Here is a 25,012-nt window from a genome sequence, read left to right as displayed (position 1 = left end):
AGAGAGAGAGAGAGAGAGAGAGAGAGAGAGAGAGAGAGAGAGAGAGATTTAACAGCTGAGGAGATCTGGAAAAGTGTAGGAAGTGGTACTAAACTATGCTCTATGCTTTGAGGGAAGATGAGAAGGGAGGTCATTCCAGACATGACAACCACCTCTGCAATGCCAAAGACACTGGAAAGAGAATGTCATATAGCAAGAAATAGCTAGTAGGCCAGTTTGACTGGAACAGAAAATGCCTAAAGGAAAGTAGTAGGAAATAAAAATGGAAAGGAAAGGGGAAAATTGATTGCAGAGGGTTTAAAATGCCAGGCAAATGATATTACATAGTTATCTCAGAGGCAGTAGGGAGCCACTGAAGATTTATGAGTACATTTCACATCTGTACTTTAGGAGTTATCAGTCTGATAGCTTTGTAGAGTATGGACTGGAGAGAGGAGAAATGAGAAGGAAGTCCAACTAGGAACTTATTTTAACAGGCTAGGTAACAGGTGATGAAGATCTACCTCAAAAGAGAGGTTATGATTGGAAATAAGGGGGTAGATCAAGGGTTCTCTTTGTTGTTCAATCATTCAGTCGAGTTTGACTCTGTGGCCCCATAGACCATAGCATGACAGGTTCTTCTATCCTCCACTATCACTTGAAGTCTGTCCAAGTTCATGTTCATTGTTTCTATGATATTATCTATCCATCTCGTCCTCTGCTGTTCCCTTTTCCTTTTGCCTTCAATCTTTCCCAACATCAGGGTCTTCTTCCAATGACTTCTGTCTTTTCATCATGTGGCCAAAGTATTTAAGCTACAGATTCAGTATTTGACCTTCCAGTGAATACTCCAAACTAATTTCTTTAAGTATTGATTTATTTGAGCTCCTTGTAAGGGACTTCCAAAAGTCTTCTCCAGCACCACAATTCAAACACGTCTTGACCTTTGTTGAATGCCAAGACTGAAACCCCTGAAACCTTTTGGCATTCTGGTGAAACTTTTAGATCTTTCTCAAAATAATATTTTTAAATGCATGAAATAAAATACACAGGGTTAGAAAGACAAACAACTATATTAAACTATCAGAGCCTTTTTTTTTTAAGTTTGCTGATCCCAGGTTAAGAACCCTGGCTTAGACCGATGGAAGAGAAGACATGGGGGTAGGATCTGAAAGACATGGCAACTGGTTGCTGATGGGGGTTGAGGAGGAGGAAAGGGTCAAGAAACCCATGCAACTGGAAAGATGATGGTACCATCCATAGGAATTGGAAAAGTTAAAGGATAGATGGTTTTTGGATGGCTGGGGGAATATGAGTTCTATTTTGGATACATTGACTTGAAAATCCCTAGGGGATATGCAGGTAGGGATCTCTAGCAGTAATGTGGTACTGTTGTTCAGGAGAGAGATTGGATCTGGATACATAGATTTGGGATTTGCATACACAGCAGTGATTGATCATGTATACAAAAGTGATTAGAAGCTGTAAAGCATTATACAATTGCAATGTACTATTCTACATTAATAAAGCATTAGTCTTATCATACCCACATCCAGCATTCTTGACCACAAGTAGGGTGGGTGTTGTATCTCAAACTTTAAAGGAAAGGTTACCTTTCTGCTTATGGAAAAGTTCCCCCAATGTTGATGGAGGTAGGGAAATGGTAGGGAGGCCAGATAGAATATGTATTCAATGGCTTAAAATCATTCTCATGTAATAGCTGGAATGGGGTGCAGTTCCTTATACAGCTTGTTTTATAGGCTCTGTAGAAAAAGCAGAGTAAAGTAGGAAATGTATGGAAATTTAGAAAGCAAAAATAATCTCATTAATCATAGGAGAGGCTCTCTTCTATCCACTTTAAGCCGCTTGCCTAAAGAAGGTAAGCTATGACAATACTGTTGATAAGGCACTTCATCAGCTGCTGTCCAGTACTCCTGAACTAAACCAGAGCTGATAAATAACACAGTCTCAGACCAGGCCACTATGGAGGCTGCCCAGGCTGGAAATTCAAAGTGGTGCTAGGAGCCCTATCAGAGCTACTGGAGCCACAGAACAGGTTCATTGCAGCATGGGGGACAAGTCATCTGCATCCCTCTGTGGCTGTGAAACGCCTACCTAGGAAATCTGTCAAGGCAATAGACTGTCTGCTTTAAGAAGGCTAATGTGGTGTGCTTAAGCTCCAGAGAAGGAATTCTTCAGTCTGGAGGTAGGATCATTAAGCCATTCACTGCAGGGTGTTGATATTTTTGTCTGCAGGAGATCAAAGTGAATTTCATCCCTCTTAGTGAAGGCTATAACTTCCAAATGTTGAGTTGGTCACCCAGTGTTTCAGCATGCAGACCCCTTTGTTGTAATCATCTAAACATTTGCTGGAGCATGAAAGAGTAGAGAGCGGACTGCCCTTGAAGTCAGGAAGACCTTAGTTCAAGTCTTGTTTCTGACATATACTAGCTGGGCAACCCATAGCTATATATACCACTTAACCTTTTAGTATCTCAAGCAACTCTTGGTAAGTTATAGATGGGTTGCTGATCTGCCTCTGCAGAGGGAGTTAACACACCAGGAATTCCACACACTGATGAAATCACAGGTCTAGATTGCCCCTACACCTCTGCTTGCCCTCACAAAACAAAAAAAACAGCAAAACAATATATTGGTTGCAACTGAAAGTTAAAACTATGTCTTATAATTTCCTTGTATCTTCCCACAGCATCCTGCTAAGTGCTAGGCGCAGAGTATGTGATTAATAAATATTTGTTGATTGTTCCCAGCTGTGCCCATTTGTAACCATCAGGAAAACACCCCAAATAAATGGATTTTAAGGCCAAGATTGAGACGGCCTATGTGAGGTAAAGGAAGATTCACATTTACAGTTTTAATACAACTAGTCAAAATCCAAGAGTTTTTTTTTCCTTTTTGTGCTGTGTGGGATATGGTATTGTTGCTGGGAAATGGTGGAAAGATGTGATAAGGATTACAATGAGACTGTTTCAAGTAAGAGGTTATTCTGACATGACATTCATTCAGAGGTTCTTATATCCTAGACTTAATCAGGATGCCTTTTTTAGAAAAGGGGGGAGCGAAGTTAGCCTCTATTAGCAAGTGTGTTATTGCTAATAGCTTCCTTCCTATACATTACTCTATAACAACCAAATGCTTTTATGTATGCTATCTCATTTAATCCTTCTAACACACTAATGAAATAGTTGGTACAATTCCTATTTTACAGATGAGAGACATGGAGGTTTAGAGAGATTAAGTGACTTCTCTAAACTCTCATAGCCAATGATAGACAAAGTTAGGATTGGAATCCAGTTCTTGAGAACATACCAATTAACTGTGTTGACTAGGTTGACTAGTGGCTCCTCACATCTCTCTCTCTCTCTCTCTCTCTCTCTCTCTCTCTCTATTTCTCTCTGTCTCTGTGTCTGCCTCTGTTGCTTTCTGTCTCTGTGTCTCTGTCCATCTCTGTCTCTGTCGCTTTGTCTCTACCTCGAGGCCACATGTGGTCTCTAAACCACGGGTTCCCCACCTCTGATGCTACTTACAGAGTCATCTCTGTTTAGAGCAGCAAGAGGGAATGGCAAGTACATGTTAGCTATTTTAAAGAAAATTTGAGTTGGGACAATGAAAAGTTTCATTTCTTCTAACTACCAGAAGTTTTTGTACCTGAACAGATATGTCTGGTAAACTTTGGTTTACTCTTGGCTTTGAGATTTTTAGCTTCTTTTTCTGACTATTAACATACTCATACAATGCCATCTTTGTTCTAGCTATCCTACAATTTTGGTGTAGTTTCTTGGTGTTGACCTTGGCTCGGTGTTATAGCTGCTATTTCTCTTCTACTAGTGTTCCAGTCCATCCCCTGAATTGGAAATACCAGTTTTATTTTTGTGGTAGCAGAGTTGGAAACAAAGTCATTGTCCATTTATTGGGAAATGGCTAAACACATTGTGGTACATAAATATACTGGAATATTACTATGCTGTAAGAAATAACGACTGTGATGAAGACAGAGAAGCATGAGAAGATTTCCATGATCTGATGTAGAATGACGCAGAACTAAAGGCAAAAAAGTACATAATCACAACAATGTACATAGAAAGAATCACAAAACAATCAAAATTGAATGTTGTAAAGTTATAAAGAATAAAGATGGCCTCAAAGCAGAAATATGAGAAGACATCCCCACCACAGTCTTCTGCAGAATACGGGTATGGTACATTACATATCCTTTCAGACTTTTTTTTTAAGGTATTGATCAGTTTTGTTGATTTTTTTAGGCCTCTTCTTTTTTTCTTGAAAAATAATGTTTATTATATGAGATAGCTCTCTGTCTGAAAGGGTTAAGAAAGAGGTATACTGTGAGAAATTATGGTGAGGCAAAAAATGATAGCAATTGAAATGTGTTCTAAAAAAAGAAAACCCCAGCATTATTATGATCCAGCTCAACTAATCCTTTCCTGGTCTTACGGTTCTGGTTGACCATTTAACCTCTCACCTTTTTGTTATGGTATGTAGCAGAATTACAACAGAAAATTCCCAAAGATTTGGACATTTGGAAGACACAACTATATAGGTAAGCAAAGCACTAATCAAACAAATCACAGCCAGCACCTCTACCCTATCACAAAATGGATTTCCACTGACCTCTACAGAATATAAGAAGGAAATTTCCTTTTGTGCAAGTCAAGATTTCATTCCTAGTCACCTCTGTACATAATTATCCACCTCAAGAAACAGAAATTTGATGGATTAAGCCAAGTGATCCCTGAGGTCTCTTCTAGCTCAAAAGTTTTATGATTCTGTGATACACTAGATTGAATAGATAATGGAGCAAGTAACCCAATTTTCCAAATGGCATCCACAGGTCAATATAGAAATGGGTGGGCCAGATGGTATGCCATGACAGTTCACCTCAAGTGGCAATGCAATGCCATCTCAACTTGTTTGTCAAATACCTGACTGCATTGCTATCTGATATTCTGTATCTTTCCAGATGGTTTCTGTCTGATGCCATGAATGTGACTCTAGCATATTTGGGTCCTGGCAGGGGGTGTATGTGGGGGCTTAAGTGCACACATGGAATGGGTATACAGAGCTACAGCAAACCAGCTGGTATTAGTTGGTAGAAAGGCAACTTGAAAAGTCACACTGTGTTATACTGCTTATTACACTGACAGAAAACACACCTTTCCTAGTTGACAAAACCTAAAGAAAAAGAAACAAAGGCTAAAGCAAGAGTCCAATAATGAGAGAATGAAGAAAATATTGCTTGCTCTTGGGATTGGGTCTCTCTGTAGGATTATTTTCTCTAATGGATTTCCCTCTGAAAAGATGAAATAAGTCTCTTCAGCATGAGACAAAGGCCATGTCAGGGAGTTGAACTGCAATTGCCTCCTGGATCCAACATCACTAACTACCATTAAGAAACTCCTATGTTTATATAATGCTCTGAATTGCTTTTAGTCCCCTTATTAGAAAGTGACATTAAATGGTAATATTCAAAGGGAATACATGATTCAGTAGGTCACCATTTTTTATTCATGATAACAATTCCTGGACTGTGTTGTCTAGTGGATTGAGAATAGACTATGATGGCAGGAAGACCTGGGTTCCAATACTGCTGACACATACTGCTGGCTGTGTAATCTTGGGCATGTCATCACCTGTCAGTGATCAGGATAACTATCTAAGACTTCAAGTTATAGCTGAGTTGCAAACCTTCTTTGGTAGATGAAGTCATTCCTCTGCTTGGTGCCCTCGGAATTTTCTTACACTGATTAAGTCATAGATCTACAAACAAAAGGGGGGGAGGGAGTCACATTTTTTTTACCCTCGGCAACTAGCATTGCTCCTGGCATGTAGTTCCTATTCACACAAGCTGGTTGATTGGTTACCTGACATGACATTTTATGGTTTTCAAAGCATTTTCTCAATAACAACCCCATAGGGCAGTGATACATATAGACTACAAGGCCCATCTTAATTCGCTATTTTCCTTTTTTTTTCAGACTACAAAATTAAGACTCAGAAAAGTTAAGTGACTCTTCAAAGAAGACATAGGTAGTAAGTGTCCAAGACAGGATTTGAACCCATATCTCCTCATTCCAAGTTCCATTATACCATCTTGACTCTTACATGGATAATTCTGTACTCAAGTATCTCTGATACCATCATTATGAGCATTCTCTCCAGTGACAAAGATTACAGCCTCTCTACACCTTAACAGCTACTCTTCATTAGTTGCCATGACTGAAAAAAATTATCACCTTCTGGCCAACCTTCTGGTGATGAAATTCTCTGAATTTCTCTCCCCTGGTCTTTAGATGATAATCACATAGGTTGTCAACATGACTGCCCTTTAGGCCCTTCCAGGCTAGTAGGGACTAGCAAAGTTTGTACTTGACCTGAATATTCTTTGAGGGAATGAGGGAGGGAAACTTTTGTGAAGCACCTACTACATGCCAGGCATGATGCAAACATGTTGCAAATATATACTTTACAAAGTTAAGTACACTTTCCAAATATTACCACACCATGATGAGGTATCAGAGGAGTATTTCAGAGGAAGTGTATGTTGATACATGAAAAAGTGTAGCATAACGGACAGAGAACAAATCTTGTAGTCAGGAAGATCTGGGTTCAGGTTCAGCCTCTTTAGTATACTGGCTGTGTGACCATAGGCAAATTAACTAACCTCTCAGTATTCTAGGAAACACTTCAAGACTTTAATTGACTTAATACACTCCAGTGTCTTCCTATCATCTCCAGGATCAAACATAAAATCCTGTTTGACCTTCAAAGCCCTTCAAATCCTGCCCCTTCCCTACCTTTCTAGTTTTCTCATATAAACCCCACCACCTAATCTGTGATCCAGCAACACAAGCCTCCTTGCTCTTCCCCAAACAAGACACCCCATCTCTTGGCTCCAGGTATTTTCACTGGTTGTCCCCTATGCCTGGAATGCCTTTCCTTTTAATCTCTACTTCCTGACTTGTGTCTTCCTTCAAGTCCCAAATACCCCCACCTTCTTCTGGAAGCTTTTCCTGATCCCCCTGAAATCTCTTCTTTCTATTGATTAACTCAAATTTATTCTGTACATTGCTTTATTTTGGTACATAGTTATCTGCATATGTCTTCCACATGTGAGCTCTATGAGATCGGAGACTTTCTTGTCTTTCTTTGTGTCCCTAGTGCTTAGTATAGTGTCTAGCACATAGTATGAGCTCAATAAATGTTTATTGACTGGCCAACTGACTGATTAATTGGTAAAGAGAGTTTTGGACTGGCAACTCCCCATACTGATGAAATCATAAGTGTGGAAAAAAACAGAAAGTTACCTTATAGAGTTGCTATGAGACAGGTGTTTTGACAATACATTGACATTTTGATCTAACCCCATTTGCCCAACCTTCCCAGGATGCTTAACCCTCATTCCCTGGGGTGGGGGGAAACAATAAATCTGAATGGATAAGCATATTGGTGAGAGTTTTTAAAATGAACACCAGGAGAAAAAATGGGAGTGCAAAGAAAGAAGAAGCTGGGGATAGAATGAGGAGGGTAGGTACACTGTATTCTAAGGAATAGGGAGGATGTAAAAGGATTTAGAAACTTTGAGATTGTTCTTCCCCTCCTGCCAAGGTTAGACATTTAGTACTGTTGTACCTAAATTGATGTGGTACTGTAAGACTTCATCTACACCAGATGACAGTGCTACCACCAAAAGGAGAGATGCCCCAAAACCCTAGGGGATAAGGATAAAGACTGGATCTTTGACTTCATTGGTATAGGGAACATCAGATAAGGAAACACCCTCTACCAATGCAAGTTGATGTCTTCTCTGTAATTTATAATCTTATATAGTTGCCCAGAGCATTGAGATGTCAAATGACTTGCTTAGGGTAATCCAATATATCTCAGAGGTGGGTGTGTAGAATGGCTGCTTCAGAGGCTGGTGATCAAGAGGTGAGTGAGTGCATAGTAGGTGGGCAAAACCAAACTGACCCATGTAAGCAGAAGTTCATTGTAAGACAAAGGCCTATTAGGGCACCTTGGCATGCTTATAAAGAAAGTTAAGCATATTGGGCTTGGCAAATTTTTGTGGATTGTGAGGTTCTTCAAGTAGAGATCAATGGATCTTTATTGCCAAATCTAATGGTATTGTCAGAGTCCTTAACTTTTTTGACTTCTCTTTAGTATTTAACAACTGTTAACCATTCCTTCATTTTAGATAAACTGTTGTCTTCGTGTGTGTGTGTGTGTGTGTGTGTGCCTGTGTGATACTGCTCTATCAAAGTTCTCTCTCTGATTATAGTATTTTTCCTCCTCAGTCTCCTTTGCAGATTTATCTTCCTTGTCCTTTTCTATGTGTGGGTGGGTATACTCCAGGACTCTACCTTCTGTCTTCTCTTTTCTTTCCATTCTCATTTTTAATTATTTCAACAGCTTCTCTGGATTTCACTATCATCTCTATAGAGAAGACTCTTAAGCTTACACACCAGTACTTTCTCTCTTGAGTTCTGATCTCAGATATCCAACTGCCTACTTGACATCTCTAAATGGATGTTCCATAAATAGCTCAAATTCAAAACATCCAAAATACGATTCATTTTATTCATTCATTCATTCATTCATTTACTTATTTATTTATGGAATAAAATAAGCATTTCTGCAAAATAGTATAATAATAAAGATGATTATACATGAAACAGCAAATCTATTTTGTACAACTTGCTATTCCTTTTAAATATATGATAAAGATATCATGTAAAATTTCTCCCTTTTTTCTACCCCCCATCCTATAAATGGCTACCATTAGACACAAATAGGTGTATATTGGTAAAATTATTCTATATATACTTCTATTTATCACTTCTTTTCCTGGATGTAGATAGTATCTTTCTTCCTATGTCTTTTATAGTTAATTTGGGTATTTACAGTAGACAAAATGACATTCATTCAAAATCATTTTTAAAACAATATTGCCGTTACTCTATACAATGTTCTCTTGGTTCTGCTCATTTCACTCTTCATTATTTTGTGCAAGTCTTTCCATGTTTTTCTAATACCTTTAAGCTTATCATTTCTTATAGCACCATAGTATTCCATCACAATCATATTCCACAACTTGTTCAGACATTTCTTAATAGATAGGCATTCCTGCAATTTTCAGTTTTTTTGTCCACCACAAAGAGAGCTACTATAGACATTTTTAGAACATATAGGTTCTTTTCCTTTTTCCCTAATTGTCTTTGGAAATAGACCTGGTAGTAGCATTTCTGGTATATGTAGTTTAGGTATAGGTATAGGAAGGGCATAGGATATATAGGTATAGGTATAGGAAGGGTATAGGAAGTTTAACAAATCTTTGGGCATAACGCCAGATTGCTCTCCAAAATGGTTAGATCAGTTCACAATTCCACCAATAATGAATCAGTGTCCCATTTTTTTCTATATCACCTCCAACATTTGCCACTTTCCCCTTCAATAAATTATTTTTATTTCTTCATTGGAAAACTTTCTATTTATATCTTTTGACCATTTATCAATATTTATCATTTTTCTTTGTTCCTCGTAAGTTCTCTATTTCTGTGCAGGACTCCAATAATTTTCCCATAATTAATATTCATGATATTAAAGTCACTCTTTCTTATTCACCATATTCAATCCAATTCCAAGGCTTGTTGAGTCCATCTCAAAAATCTCATATCTATCCCAATTTCTCTACTGATACCATACTCCTTCTCCTTAGACACTCTAACCAAACTGTCTTGCTTGCTATTTTCCATATATAAAATTTCATCTCTTGCTCCATGCCTTTGCATAGGCTGCCCCATAGCTGTCATGTTCTTCCTCTTCACCTCCACATCTTCAAAGTTCCATATCTTGATCAAGTGATATCCCCTTCAATAGATCTTTCCTGATTCCATCAGTATCCTAACCCACCATTATATGTATATTATGTATATATTATATGTGTAATTATCTGAGAAAAATTGTATTCCTCTATTAAAATGTAAGCTCCTTGAGAGTAGGAACTAATTCACTTGTGATTGAATTGCAAAATTCTGCAATGCAATATTTTATTGGATTGTGATTGATCTAACCTGGGGTACAATAAAGCAGATTAGGTAATATTCAAAGGATTTATCTCTACATGAAGATATTGAGCATGTGTTGAGAAAACTCAGGTATGAAGCATATTTTACTAGCCCAGTATGACAGCAGACCAATTTGTTTCAGAAGAAAGAGCACCAGACTTAGAGTTGGTGGGCCTGGGTTCAACTCTTGGCTCTTGTACTTAGTGATTATGCGACTTCAGATAAGTTGCTTACACTCTCTGATACCTGATTTCCTCATTTATAAAATCAAAGGAGTTGGTCTTGAGGATCCATAAGTCCCCTTTTAGTTCTGAAATTATATGACTATATTTATGAGAAACAAGAGATTTTTGATTGATATTCAAAGGAAAATACAACCAACTACCTACTTAAAGAGTATAGGTATCAATAAGCCTTTGGGTCAATAATTATAATCATATATTTTAGAATATAAGCAATAGTTTCATAAATGATGACCATTTTATCTTACACTGATATGGTATTTCCTACTAGGAACTTCTACTTATATTAAGGTATCATAGGAGAATTAATTATCTGTATATGACTTCTCTGCCAGAATCCATTCCAACCAAAATGGAGCCTTTGAGAACAGAATACTCAAAGAGGTGTTAATTTTTTCTAAAAATCAAGAAGACTAGAAATATAATTTAACACCCACAGGAGAACCATAGTCTAAGTGTCTTACTTGCAATATGCTGAAGACCTTGAGGCCTGAGCTGAAGGCTCAGTGGAGTGAACACATGGTATTACCGATGCATGCATATAATGTTAACAAGAATAATCACGTTGATTTTACCCCATAACTGATGATATTTGCATCAAAGTAATTGTGCTTTGAAGTTTCAGAAGATGAAGAAGACGTAAAGATTCATAACCATTATATCTTTTGGCTAAGTGATTGATTGAAGAAATTCTATCACCTAGATATAGCTTCAATTCCAAAGAATTCAGAAAGAAATAAGTAATGGTATAACACCATTTTATTTTCCAAAACTTCAGTAAGGATTTCTGATCTTAACAAGAAATTTTAGTGTGTAAGGAAAAAAGACAGTCCAATGGTACACTGCTGCATAGCAAATAGTTGAAAGGTTGGGTAATCTACCAGTCTGCAAAATTTCTCCTGAAAATGATAAGGGCTCTGAAGAAAACACTATATCACAATCATCTGTTTCTCTCTAGGGAGTTAGTTGAACTCAGGAATAAATGGTTAAGATGAAGAAACTTCATTTCAGTATATGCTGGAAGGGCAATGAAGTCAGTCAATTCTGTCCCTGTTTGAGAAGGGTTCCTTCCCATACAGAGCAGCACTTTCCAGATGGAGGATGTGATGTACCAAGGTCAGTGGACAGGCTGTTGTCATAATATTTCCGGCTTCCCTAGATTGAACTCAGAGGCAAGGCCAAGATGGAACTAGGCCAGACTCACAACCTCCCATCTCTAGGTCCTTATCCATTCAGGTGAGTTCATGTGCTTGGGATCGTGAGTTTTAGGAAGGCTTGATAAGGGTGTATTTCTTTGATAATTAATAACTAGCATTTATATTGTGTTTTAAGGCTTGCAAAACACTTTAGACATATCCTTACAAGAAACATGGGAGGTAGGTACTATTATTCTTGTTTTACAGATTAGGAAAATAAGTCAGACAAAAGTTAAGTCTGCATTCCCTAGGGTGGTGCATCTAGTCAGTATCTATGTCCAAATTTGAACTCAGGTCTTTCTGATTTCAGGCCCAGATTCCTATCTCTTATTCTTGCTGTTTTATCCTAAGGACATTGCTTTAATTCTTTACTCTGATATGAAGTCTATGGGATTTGCTGACAAGCACTGAATCTAAGTTCCCTTGGGATAGGGACTGAGTCAGTTAGAGACATTGAAGGCAGGATTACAGAAAAAGAAGAGATTGCTCATAAACCCCCTGCTAAAAACCTGTTAAAGAGATAATGCTTGTAAAGTGCACCATAAACCATAAACTACTATATAAACGTCAACTATTATTATTAGAATTCATAGAGTTTTTGCACAGGTATAGATACTAGGAAATCAAGGATTGAGGCAGAGAGTACTCATAATTATCTACGTTGAAATATATGAAATTATCCAGAGCCCACTGCAGCTGTTACAGCTTAAAGGCTGCCAGCAGGAGAGGCCAGGAGCTGATTTTCCCAGGAGTATAGCAGGTGTCTTTCAATATTCTTATCAGGAAACCCAAGAATATAGGCCCCAGTGGAGGAACAGATTTGGTGGGATAGTCTGTGGGGTGACTATAGAAATTTTCCTGGTTCACAAGGTTTCTATTTAGAGCTCCCCTAACAAAGTAAATCTTCTATTTGATAGCAATCTTTTCTCCCTCTTCCAAAACCTACTCCTAGATGCTTTCGACAATTTTAGATGATTCAGATAACTAGTATTTTTGGTGGAAGAATTCACTGTAGATAAGTTTTCCTATTATCAAAGAGCAAAGTCATGGGCAAAAATGGTATAGAATGGAAACAATTTAGAGGAAAGAATTTGCTGATCTATTAGCTGCTTCTAAAACTTTCCCCTCCCATTAAGTTTGATAAACTGATAATTTAGCAAGGGAGTTTTAGAGATTACATATAGAAGTATATTTTGCCTCCCTAAATGTCATCTGGATGTGCCCCCATCAAAAGATTTTCATCAGAACTCTGAGAGAGAAAATTTTTCTCTAAACTACATTTTGAAGTAAATATAACAAATGGCATTTTGAAAACAGATTTCTTCACCATCAATTTTAGCTAGCTCATTTCTTCCTAAAAAGTCTTAATATTTGCTATTTTTCAAAATAAATATTTATTTGTTGCACTTTTTGTGCATGTTAATGGAATTTGTGACTGTCTTTAGCCCTCCTATCAAGAGCACTTGGACATTTATTGAATGCTCACTGTGTGCAAAACATGTAATAAGCACTTTAGAAAGTTTGGGAGGAAATTAAGCAGCACTTTGTCCATTAGAACTGGCTGTAAATATCAATAATATTTGTTGAGTTGAATGAAATTTAATTTGACAAATATAATGTTTTGTATTAGCCACTCTACATGCCTGGAGTATACATTCCATGTCTCCTCTGCTACACAGAATGCCTCACTTTCTAAAAGATGAGGTTCAAGGACCTGCTTTCTACGTGAAGCCCTCCCTGATCCCTCCAACTATTTGTTCCCTCCTTCTCAAACTCCATTGTATTTTCCTCCTTATATTTATTCTCTCTATGTATACACATACAGATAGATACATATATGTATGTGCACACATGTATTTGTATAGGTATATGAATATGTATGTGTATATATACACAATATATATTATATATAGTATAAGTGTTATTCATTATTTATGTATATGTGTATACATGTACACACATGAGTATACATACATATATAAATATGTGCATACATGCATATATTCATCTCCCTGTGAGTGAATGTAAGCTCCTTGAGTGTAGAGATCATTTTATTTGTTTTATGTGTATCCCCAATACCCACAACAGTACCTAGAATATAGGTGTTTCATAAATGCCTTTTGGTTTATTAATTGATAGAATAGGTGATGTATTAGATGAAAGGACCAAATCATATACATTAACAGAACCAGCTATGTCTATAGAGGTGCTAATGGGGTTACTAGAGTGGTTGGAATGAATAGATCCAGTTGAGAAATCCTGAGAGGTCTTCAAGGAGTAGAAGACTTTTCAGGTATTCCAGGAAGGAGGGAAAGAACTCCCAGAAAAATTTTTCCCTCCTTGCCTTTACTGCCTTCTCAATCTGGCTATGCTTCCTCTCCTGCCTTCTCTCTCTCTGATCGATGCTACCAGAGAGTAAGTAGCAGAGCGAAGATTTGAATCCAGGTCTTCTGACTCCAAATTCTACCCAATTTCCTCTGTATTTCATTACCTTTAAGAGGCAACATGAACATGGGTGATGAAGTGCTAGAGCTAGAATCAAGATGATTCTAGAACAAATCAAGTTGAATCCAAATCAGAATCATGGAATTTTGGAATCAGAAGGGACCTCAGAAAGCAATTTAGTCTAAGCCATACCCATACTAGCATTTCTGACAGTTCTGAGAGGTTTGCGAAGCACTTTATGATTAATATCTCATTTTACCCTCACAACAAGCCTGGGAGGTAAGTTCTATTACTATTCCCTTTACACGTATAAGGAAATCAAAATGGACAAAGGTCTAGTGACGTGCCCAAGTACACCCAATTAGCGAGTGCAGGAGGTAAATTTGAGCTCAAGTCTTCCTAACTCCAGGTCCTGCACTCTCTCCACTGCGCCTCCTACTGGCCATTGTGCTATACCTGACGAGTATGTTTGGTACCCTCTCCTTGAAGACTTCTAAAGATGAGAAAACTACTCCTCTATGAAGTAGTCCATTCCAATTTTGGAAAGCTTAAATAATTAAGGGAAAAAAATTTGACATCAAACCAAAATTTGTCCTTTTTACAACTTCTGCCCATTGCTTCTGATTTTACCCTTTGCATCCTGAGAGACAAATATGATTCCACTTCTACATGACAATCCTTCAAACACTTGAACACACCTGTCATGCCCCATTTCCTTCAAGCGATCCTCTTATGACATGGATTCAAGGCCTTTCACTCTGCTGGTTGCCTTCCTCTTGACGTCATCGAGCTTGTCAATGCCCTTAAATCGTGGTACCTGGAACTGAACACAATTTTCCAGATGTGATATAAACCAAGGATGACTATGGAGGGACTATTAGCTCTTAATTCCTGAAAGTTCTTCATCTTTTATTACAGCCCAAGATCACGTCAAATCTACATTCGAATCCTGCCTAAGACAATACTTAGTTACGTGACTCTGGGTGAGTCAATTCACTTCTCAGCCTCAATGTCTTCATCTCTAAAATAAGATAATATTAAGGAGGAAATGACAATATACACAATACACCATGCAAAGTTTAAAGTACTATATGTCATTGTTATTACTCTTTTCTACCACAACCCTTTCTAAAAGAAAAGTTTTTCCTTCTTAAGAAGAATTGTTAAGTTTTATCTTAAACCTTGCATCTTTAAAGTGGTTGCCAACTTTAAAAGACAGAATAGCAGCTGTTGGGCACTGGGTTCCTTTTATTAAGTGGGCAATAGTACTTTTCTTTTGAAAATAATGTTGCTAGAAGTCAAATTCTCTCCTCTGACCCATACCTGGGACACCTATGTAAGCAGACATGCAAAATATTAAAGAGGGGATCTGATCTGAAATTTTTACAACCAAACAGAAAATAACACCACAGTCACCTTTACAGGGGTGGGGAAGCTGTGGCCTCAAAGCCCTGGAACTCTAGGAGAATGGAGAAATGAAACAGAATTTCAATTAGAAAAAAAAAACTATTGATGTGCTTTTCTTTTTTTTTCTTTACTGTGACTTCCCACTGACTTCTTCACCTATTTCAATATAACCTTCCCTTGTAACGAAAAAATATGTAGTCAAGCAAAACATGGGACATGTCTGAAAACTTTTACATCCATTCTTCATTGATAGTTGCCCATTTTTATTTTAAGAAGGATATACTACCAATGATCTTACAAAACTATAATTGCCCACTATATTATTTAGAGTTTTGAAGTCTTTCCATATTTTTTCCCTGTCACATATAGTGGCATTATGTAATTTGTGATGAACTTGGGAGACAATAGATGAGAGTTATATAGGATGGCAGGAATGGATGGGTTGAGATCTGCATCATTGTCAATAATTCCTGAATTGATGACATCACAGATCAATGTACATACATACATATATATATATGTAGGCATGTATATAATCTAAATGTATGTGTATACACACATTAACTTGTGATACATACATTGCATTGTGAACTTTTCCTCTGTCTTTGGACTATTTGGGTATGTGTGTATCCATTCATTTATCTTGTTAACTTCTCTCTATATATACATACTTATGTACATACATATATATATATACACACACATGTACAATATTCATATATATATATATAGTGTTGGAATTGTTGAGTTTAAATATGTTGAAATTTTGGGATAATTCTAAATTATTTTCCAGAATGGTTGGACCAATTGGACTTCTAGAACTACTGACAGAGTTACTAAAGCATATGTAACCCCCCTCATAAAACCAAAAGTATGCTGACTATTCTACCATTTTCTCAACTTCGTGAATAAGATGGCTGTCAGGTAGAATCTCACAGTCCCCTAAATTTGCCATTCTCTTATTATTAATGATTTAGATTATTCTTTCATTTGTTTGTAGATAGTTTGCATTCTTTTTTTTAAACTCTTTATTTTGCTTGTTCCTGATAAGTAATTACACCTTCCTCTCTGGACTGAAGAGATGGGGGACTATGGGTATGGAACATTGAATATACTCCTAGGCTCAGTAAATGTGCTAGTTAGTTTTCCTAAAATGCTTTCTTTCTCTTTTTTTTCTTCTCTTTCTTTTCTCCTTTTTGTTACAAGTGATATTTGATGCGTATAGGAGAGGAAAATATTTGAAAGAAAGATGATATGAAAACAAAATACATCAGTTAAGTATTAAAAAGAAAATTTCAAAACTGCTTCATATTTTTGACCACTCACCTATTGGAAATGTCTCTTATTCTTATATGTTTGTGTTAATTTCCTATATTTTTTGGATATTATGCCTTTATTAGAAATGCATATTGCAAAGATTTTTTTCCAGTTATCTTCTTTTCTTCTAGTTATAGCTCCATTCATTTTGTTTCTGTTCATATAAAATCTTTTTTTTGCATTTTTTGAAATATAAATTTATAATTTTATCTTTTATGGTTACTTTTATCTCTTGTTTCATTTAGACATGAAACAACGTTTTCCAATCAAAGTCAGGTGCCAATTTCAAGCAGTCTTTCTCTGCTTCTCAGTTTTCGTATCTGTAAAATGGAAAATCTTGACTTAGATAATTTCTCTAAGTATATCATCACTAGATACTTCAATTGTTACTGATCTACATGCTGGTAGTGTGGGGTATTTATGCTTCATAGCACTGTGAAACCCTGTTAATTTTACCCCAGTGAACTTTTTTTCCTCCCATCATACTCCCACCTATCTTAAAACCTAATTCCTGCAGTTCTACATAAATACACTTTTTATTTTGTTCAGTGATATCTACTGGCCATATCTATCATAGCAGTCCATACTTTGGGAAATATTTTTGTAAAAGAATGAAAAATCATGAATTAAAATAAATAATTTTGAATACAAATCCTTGAATCAGGGATTTTATTATCTTCTGTATCTTATTGTGCCATTCTCCAAACCTCTCTTCCAGTTTTCCCAAATATAAATTTAATGAAGCATTAAGGATTTACTAGTTTGTGGGCTTTAAAAAATGTGAAACACATTACAGATTAGATCCTAATCTAAGTTTTGCAAGCCTAATAAAGGAGGTATTAAATGAGTCACTGGAAATTCATTATGTTATAGCTTTCCAATATGTCTCTCCTTTGGGACACTTTCCCCTTCTTATCTGAATGCTTAAGAGATTGCTAGGTTGTTCTGAAGTCTTATTTGGTAAATATTTAATTAGAGTAGCCTTTTTAGAATCTCTCTAATAGAGTATATACCAATAGTAAGAAGAATAATATACTTGACTGAAGTCTATTCTGGACTATGTAGAGTGTACACAATTATCCTATAGATTGAGGATTACTACTACTTCCAAATATGTAGGAATACACTAATCTGTTTAGTATTTGACAGAACTATGAGAATTTTTTGTATTAATATTTTCACACGTAATTTTTATTGAGAGTTTTGAGTAAGGTTGTATCCATAAGTATGGTTAATTAAGCATTTTACCAATTAATTTGAGGTTATAGACCACCAAAACAATCAATTTTCAAGAACTAGTCATATCAAAACCCAAATGAGAACCTAATGGCCAGGGCAAGTTGGTACCTGGGTTAAGGCTAGACCAAGAGTACTTACTCAAGGTTAGTAGGTGTGCTGGCATGAAATTAGAGATGGGATGAAAGGAGCCCCAAATTCAATGGAGTAGGCAGGAGTAGAAAGCAAATGTAGTTGAAGTTGTACAGAATGAGGAGTTAAAAGAAACAGATAAACTGGGTGAGAATTGGCAACAGGAGAATTAGAGCAAAAAAGGCAAACACTAAAAACCAACAGAGCCAGAACAAAAACTTTGGTCAATTACTATGGAGACTCAAGGTGTCACATGACAAGAAATACCTATCCATAGCTTCCTTGAGATGGAAAATTGGGAAACACTGGCCATGATTACTCTTGTGTCTTAAAGGAGCCCCCATATCAGAACCTGGGAACTGGGCAATCAGGTAATTAAGTGGGTAAATCTAACAATATTTTGAAAAAGGTGAAAGTGACTGTCCTGATCACTAACTTGATTTCCCCATGCAGTGAGTCAATCAATTTCTTGTCAATCAGTTCCACCTGATAAAATGGTAAGGTGTTAGAAAGAGGCAACTACAAAAGATATTTAATTCATCCCATTAACACTCTACTTGAGTCTATCTTTTGGGTCATTATATTGTGGCCATGGACATTATTTCTGATTCAGGAGTTTTCTCTGTTAATGGAGTAATTTTCCATAATGCCTGAGATGATGAATAGTATTATTCATGACAACCATTATTATCAGTTATTTCTTACCTATTTTTATGTAAAATAAGTAAAAAAAAAGTTACTCCACATTGAATGTGTGCTTTGATTTTATTTTTTACTCATTTCTATAAGTATAAAAATAAGCATTATATCAGGGAATAAGAAAAAAAATCTCACTTTATAAAGTACTTTAGGATTTACATGGTACTTTACATATTGCTTAAAGAAAGTTTATGAGGTTTTAGATGCACAGAAAACTAACATTAAAAAGAAAGGTTGATATAATGGATAGATTCTAGACTTCATTCCTCTTGTTCTCTGCCACTATCCATTTGGGTCTTTACCCTCCAGCTGGATTGTTTCCATTTCATCCAGCTGGATTGTTTCCATTTCAATTGTCTTAGGAAGATTCTGAAGATCACCTGGCAAGATAAGGTACCAGACACTGAGGCCCTTTCTCAAGCTAAACTGCCAAGCATTCAAACTGTACTTCAGAGAGCACAACTCCCATGGGCTGACCACTTCGTTTGAATGCCAAGAGTACAATTGCCTAAAAGACTATATTACAGAGAACTCTCACAAGACAAGTGCTTACATGGTGGTCAGAAGAAGTGATACAAGGACACTGTCAAGAACTTTGGAATCAGTGGTGTGACCTGGGAGACACTGGCAAAGGATTGCCCAGCATGGTGTGCCCGCATCGAAGAAGGTGCTGTGCTCTATGAGGGAAGCAGAATTGTATTAGCTCAAAAGAAATGTGAGCTGCACAAAGTTAGAGACATCTCCACTCCAAATTTTCATATGGATTATTTATCAAGCCGTGGTAGAATCTTCTGAACTTTTATTGGTCTGATCAGCCACAGTCAGACACACTGTATTTTAACCTCAACATAGTGATGTCACTTTAGTCCTCCTCAAGAACAAAGGACAATCATATGCTCCAAACATACACAAATCTCCCTATCTTAAAAGCTTTAATTTGACCTATGTCTTTACTATTCAATTTCTATTCTTTTACTTATCTTTTTTTTAATGAGTGATCTACACCCATTACTGCAATTTACTTATCATTCATTTATTACTTAATCCTGAGTAATTTAGTTTTTTTTCTACCAATGGACTGAAGCTATATCTAAGAGTTACATAATGACATCCTAATCACCAAATATAATTGTCTGTTTTCTGTACTATTTCTCCCAGATCCCTATGTAGCACATATGTTGTTGTTGTTGTTGACTCATTTCAGTCAAGTCTGATTCTCTGTGATTCCATTTGGGGTTTTCTTGGCAAAGATACCAGAGCGGTTTGCCATTTCCTTCTCCATTTTACAGATGAGGAAACTGAGCAAACAGGGTTAAGTGACTTGCCCAGGGTCACCCAGCCAGTAAATATCTATTATCAGATTTGAACTCAGGAAGATGAGTCTTCCAGACTCCAGGTTTGACACTCTATCCACTGCTCCACCTAGCCACTCATGTAGAATATTACTCTACTGACCACACTCTGCTTCTGCAATTAAGTTCATTTAAACAAAGATTTTCTTAAGTGTCATGCCACTATGCTAGGTTCTTAGATGCAAAGACAGAAATTAAAAATAGTGCAGGCCTTTAAGCAAGTTACATATTGCTGAGCGCTACAAACAAACAAACAAACTGATAACTAAACATAAGATCATTTTAAGGAGAGAACACTAACAACTAGGATAATCAAGAAAAATACATGAGCTGAGCCTCAAATGAATCTAGGGAGTCTCAGTGGAAGTAAGGAACGGTGCATTCTAAATATGGATGTCAGTCTCTGCAAAGACAACAATGAACAAGACGGAATTATGAGTTTGGGGAACAGCAAGAAAGACAGTTTAGCTGGAATAGAGTGCATGAAGGACAGTAACATGAAATAAGCCTGGGAAGACAGGCTGAAAACTGATTTTGAAGTGCTTTAAATGCTAAGCTGGAGAGTTTACATTTTATTCCATTAGTAAAATGAAGTCACTGAAGAATGTTTGTCAGGAGAGTTACATGGTCAGACTTGCATTAGGAAGATCATTCTGACAGCTATGAGAAGGGTGGATTGGAGAAGGGAAAGAATGGTAGTTGAGTCAAATTAGGAGGCTGTTTTGATAGTCCAGGTGATAGCAGGTATGGATGGGAACTAGAGGGGTAATCATGTAAGTGGAATAAAGGGGATGGAGGGTTGGATGTGAGTTGCTGTGAAGGTGGTACTGATAAAATTTAATCAGTGTGGGAGCTGAAGGAAAAGGAAAACTAGGTGATTTGAATAATGATAGTTATCTTCAACACAGGGAGGGAATTTATGAAGATTGGCCTGTCTGGAAGAGGGAAGAGGGGAATTAAGCATTTATTTAGCCCTTACTATGTGCCAGGCACTATACTAAATTCCAGGGATACAAATAAAAGCAAAAAGACAGTCCCTGTCCTCAAGTAGCTTACATTTTAGTGGAGGAAGACAATATGTAAAAATGAACTGAAATGGGTCAGGGAGAAGAAGTTACCCAGCACAGGGCCATGATTCTATAATCCCAGAAGTGAGAAACATGTCTGGGAGGGGAATTAAGATAGCATGGCCTGAGTCCTCTACAAAGTAGAACCCTCATAGGGAAACTCACCAATGGGAGAAGGGGTGTGAGGTGTGAGCATCATGGAGGGATATTCCAGGCCAGGGCAAGGGGACTCCAGCTGCTGATGGAAGTTTTAGGATGATGCAATAGTAGAGGCATGGTTTTGAAGTCCAGAAAGTCAGGAGAAAGGCCAAGAACAGAATGAAGGGAAATATAATGAGTTCCATTTGAGATACATTGTGTTTAATATGACCAGTATGGAGCCTCATGGCACTAAGGAAAGACATGAGGAATGGATGTGTAGACAGAATAGTTAAATCCATGAGAGCTGCTGAAATCACCTTTATTATGGAGAGACAAGGTCCTACTCAAGCCAAGAAGTCAATAAACATTAAGTACTTGTTCTGTCTAGGCACTGTGCTCAGGACTTGGAAGTCCAAGAAAGGGAAAAACAGTCCCTACTCTTAAGGAGTTCATATTTAATTGGGAAGCCAGCATAAAAATACAAATGTACAGATGAGATGAATACGGGATAACTTCAAGGTAATCTCAGAGGGAAACTATTGGCATTAAGAAAGGCTTCTGGGGGCAGCTAGGTGGCACAGTGCATAGAACTCTGGCCTTGGAGTCAGGAGGACCTGAGTTCAAATCTAGCCTCAGACACTTGACACTAGCTGTGTGACCCTGGGCAAGTCACTTAACCCTAATTGCCTCACCAACAATAACAACAACATAAAAAGAAAGGCTTCTGGAATCATACAGGATTTTAGATGAGACTCGAAGGAAGCCAGGGAAGCTAGGACAGAGTAAGTGGAGGCACAAAGAGTTACAGGTGAGGACCCAGATGATAACCCAGCAAAGGGGATTGAGAAGGAGCAGTTAAATAGATGAAAAGAAGTCCAAGAGACAACAGCATCTTAAAAAGCAAGGAATGAAAGAGTTTAAAAGAAGAGTGGCCAATCAAGTCAAAATTTGCAGCAGACAAGAAAAAATTATCTGAAATAGGAATTGGGATTTTTAGAAACCTTAAAGAGAGTATTCTAGGGAATGGTGGAGTGGGAAGCCAGGTCACAAAGGGTTAATAATTTTGTTGGGACTTGATAGGAAGCAAAGTCAACAAATACAGATTTTCCTAGGAGTTTGCCTGGGAAAAGTAGGAGATATACAGGTTTATAAAAAGTGTGTGTGGGTGTGTGTGTTTATGTGTGTGTGTGTTTAAGGTTGTGGGATGTGGAACAGGTGTAAAAAGAAGGGGCAAGTTTCTGGAGTAGATGGGAAAAAGTTGAATTAAATCTCTCACACACACATATGCATATGTATATATACATGTATGTATGTGTATATGTGTGTACATATATGTATATATATATATATGTATGTATAGTGATGGCAGCATTGACTAGGCTTCAAGGCAATTAAAAATTAACTTATGGGTTTGATATAAGGACTCTGTGACTTCTGAAGCTGAAAGGAGAAGAGCCTCTCTATCTTTGCACTGACTCTTCCTCTTTTCCTCCACTTTTAAGAATCCTTAGCTTCCTTCAAGGCCCAGCTCAGGCCCAAGTCTGATAAGAAGCCTTTACTGAGTCCCTTAATTACTAGTTCTCTCTCCTTTTTCTAAATACACTGCATTTACTATCCATATAACGACAACAACAACAAAAACTGACGTTATCTCACACTCACACTCTTACTCCCATGCCCTACAATGTACTTTTCTTTAGGGAAGGGATTTTGTAATTGTAGCCCCAGCACTTAGCAGAGTGTCTTGCAAATAATAGATGCTTAATAATGTCTGGTTGATAAGTATCATGTGATTATAATAATCAAGGTTGATCCTAAAGAAGGGGTATGACAGTGAAACTTCCCTTTCTTTGCAGAAGTGGGGACTATGGATGAGTAACACTGCATATACTGTCAGAGTTGCCTTCCCCCTCCCATTAATTTTTTTTTCTTCTCCTATAAGGAATGAGTCTTTGGATGGAGAATGATGAAGGGATATATTTGGAAACAAAGGTGATTTTTTAAAATATCAATACTATTTTTAATATGTTTAATTATTGAATTGAATTGAGATTATTGGATTTCCAGAATTGTTTGAATGGAAGAAGTATGTAAAAACAATTGGTAAAATAGTGGCTTGTATGGGGACTCTACAAAATTATTGTATGCATCAACTGCAATCCTTGTCTAATTATTGTTTTTCAGTAACTTAAGAATCTGGCAGAATCTGAGTAATTTTGAAATATGTGAAGAATTCAGTGAGAACATATAGGAAAATTATTCATTAAGCCATATAGCTCATTTGAACGAATTAGAATGATGACTTGCTTTTGGTGGCTCCACTAAGTAGAAGCTTGCATTTGTTAATAACACAGTCCACAACAGGATATCAGATATGATATATCATATTGGACTGAGTTGTTGATTTGACCTATTTTCTGTTTCTTGTCAGGAGATATTATAACTATTTATTTGAAAAATTATTTCTGAATATAAGGAACTTGATTCTGAAACTATAATAAATGTATGGTATTTAAGTACCTTGTTGTTTAGGTAGAAGGCACATCTTATAATACAAATTAAAGACAGACAATCCCATTTAGATTGCATGAGTTCTGACTCTAACCTAGGCCCCCTTTGAGTCCTTTGTCAGACAATTAATATAGTATAATTTTACCTGTACATACTTTTGTTTACTTCTTCATGCTCATGTTGAATCTCCTCAGTAGACTAAAAGGTCTTAGAGAACATGTGTTTCATTTTTTGTATCCAAAGGGTCCAAGACAGCACCTTAACACTGGTCAATCAAGTACTCATTAAGCACTCATTATGCACCAGATATTGTGTTAGCCACTGTGGAGATAAATACAATAAATGAAACAATCCCTAATAGAAAGAGGAAAAGGAGAAGGAGGAAGAGGAGGAGGAGAAGAAGGAGTAATAGTTCCAAACTTGGGAGTGTGAAAGAATGGTAGTGTTTTTGAAAGAAGAAGGGAAATTTGGAAGAGGAATGGTTTTTGTGGCTAAGTAATCAGTTCTGTTTTAGATATGTTCAATTTGAGATATCTCTAAGATATTCAGTTGTAAATATCCAAGAGACAATTAGTGATGTGAGACCAACGCTCAGGAAAGGTTGGGAATCATGGAATCGAGATAATTAAGTCCATCGGAGTTAAGTTACCAAGAAAAAAGTGTACAATTAGAAGGACATAGGGACTAGAACAGAGCTTTGTAGAAAACTCACTCTTATGAAGTATGATCGAAATGATGAACCATCAAAAGAAACTAACATGGAATGAGTACATAGGTAGGAGGAGAATGAAGATAGACTACTGCCACAAAAATCCAGAGAAGAGAGAGTATCCAGAAGGAGAGGTTGGTTAACACTATAAAATGTAACAGACAAGCCAAGAAGAATGAGGAATGAAAAAAAGAAACCATCAGATTTGGTGATTAAGAAATCAGACTTAATTTGAATTGAGGAGACCTGGCAAGCTATGAAGGGGACCCTTTATTTTCATTTGAAAGTCTTTTTATGTTTAAGAGTTATGTAGAACAATAACTGAACATCCTAAACACTGTTACTGAGATAACATCAATAAAAGATAGAATTTTCATCAGTCCACCAGCTATCAGTCAGTTACCAATTATTTATGGAGTAACCCTAAACACACACACACACACACACACACACACACACACACACACACACACACA

This window comes from Vombatus ursinus, unplaced genomic scaffold, assembly GCF_900497805.2.
Source record: "Vombatus ursinus unplaced genomic scaffold, bare-nosed wombat genome assembly UNPS02009205.1, whole genome shotgun sequence".
NCBI lineage: Eukaryota > Metazoa > Chordata > Mammalia > Diprotodontia > Vombatidae > Vombatus > Vombatus ursinus.
Note: the sequence above shows the minus strand (reverse complement) of the source record.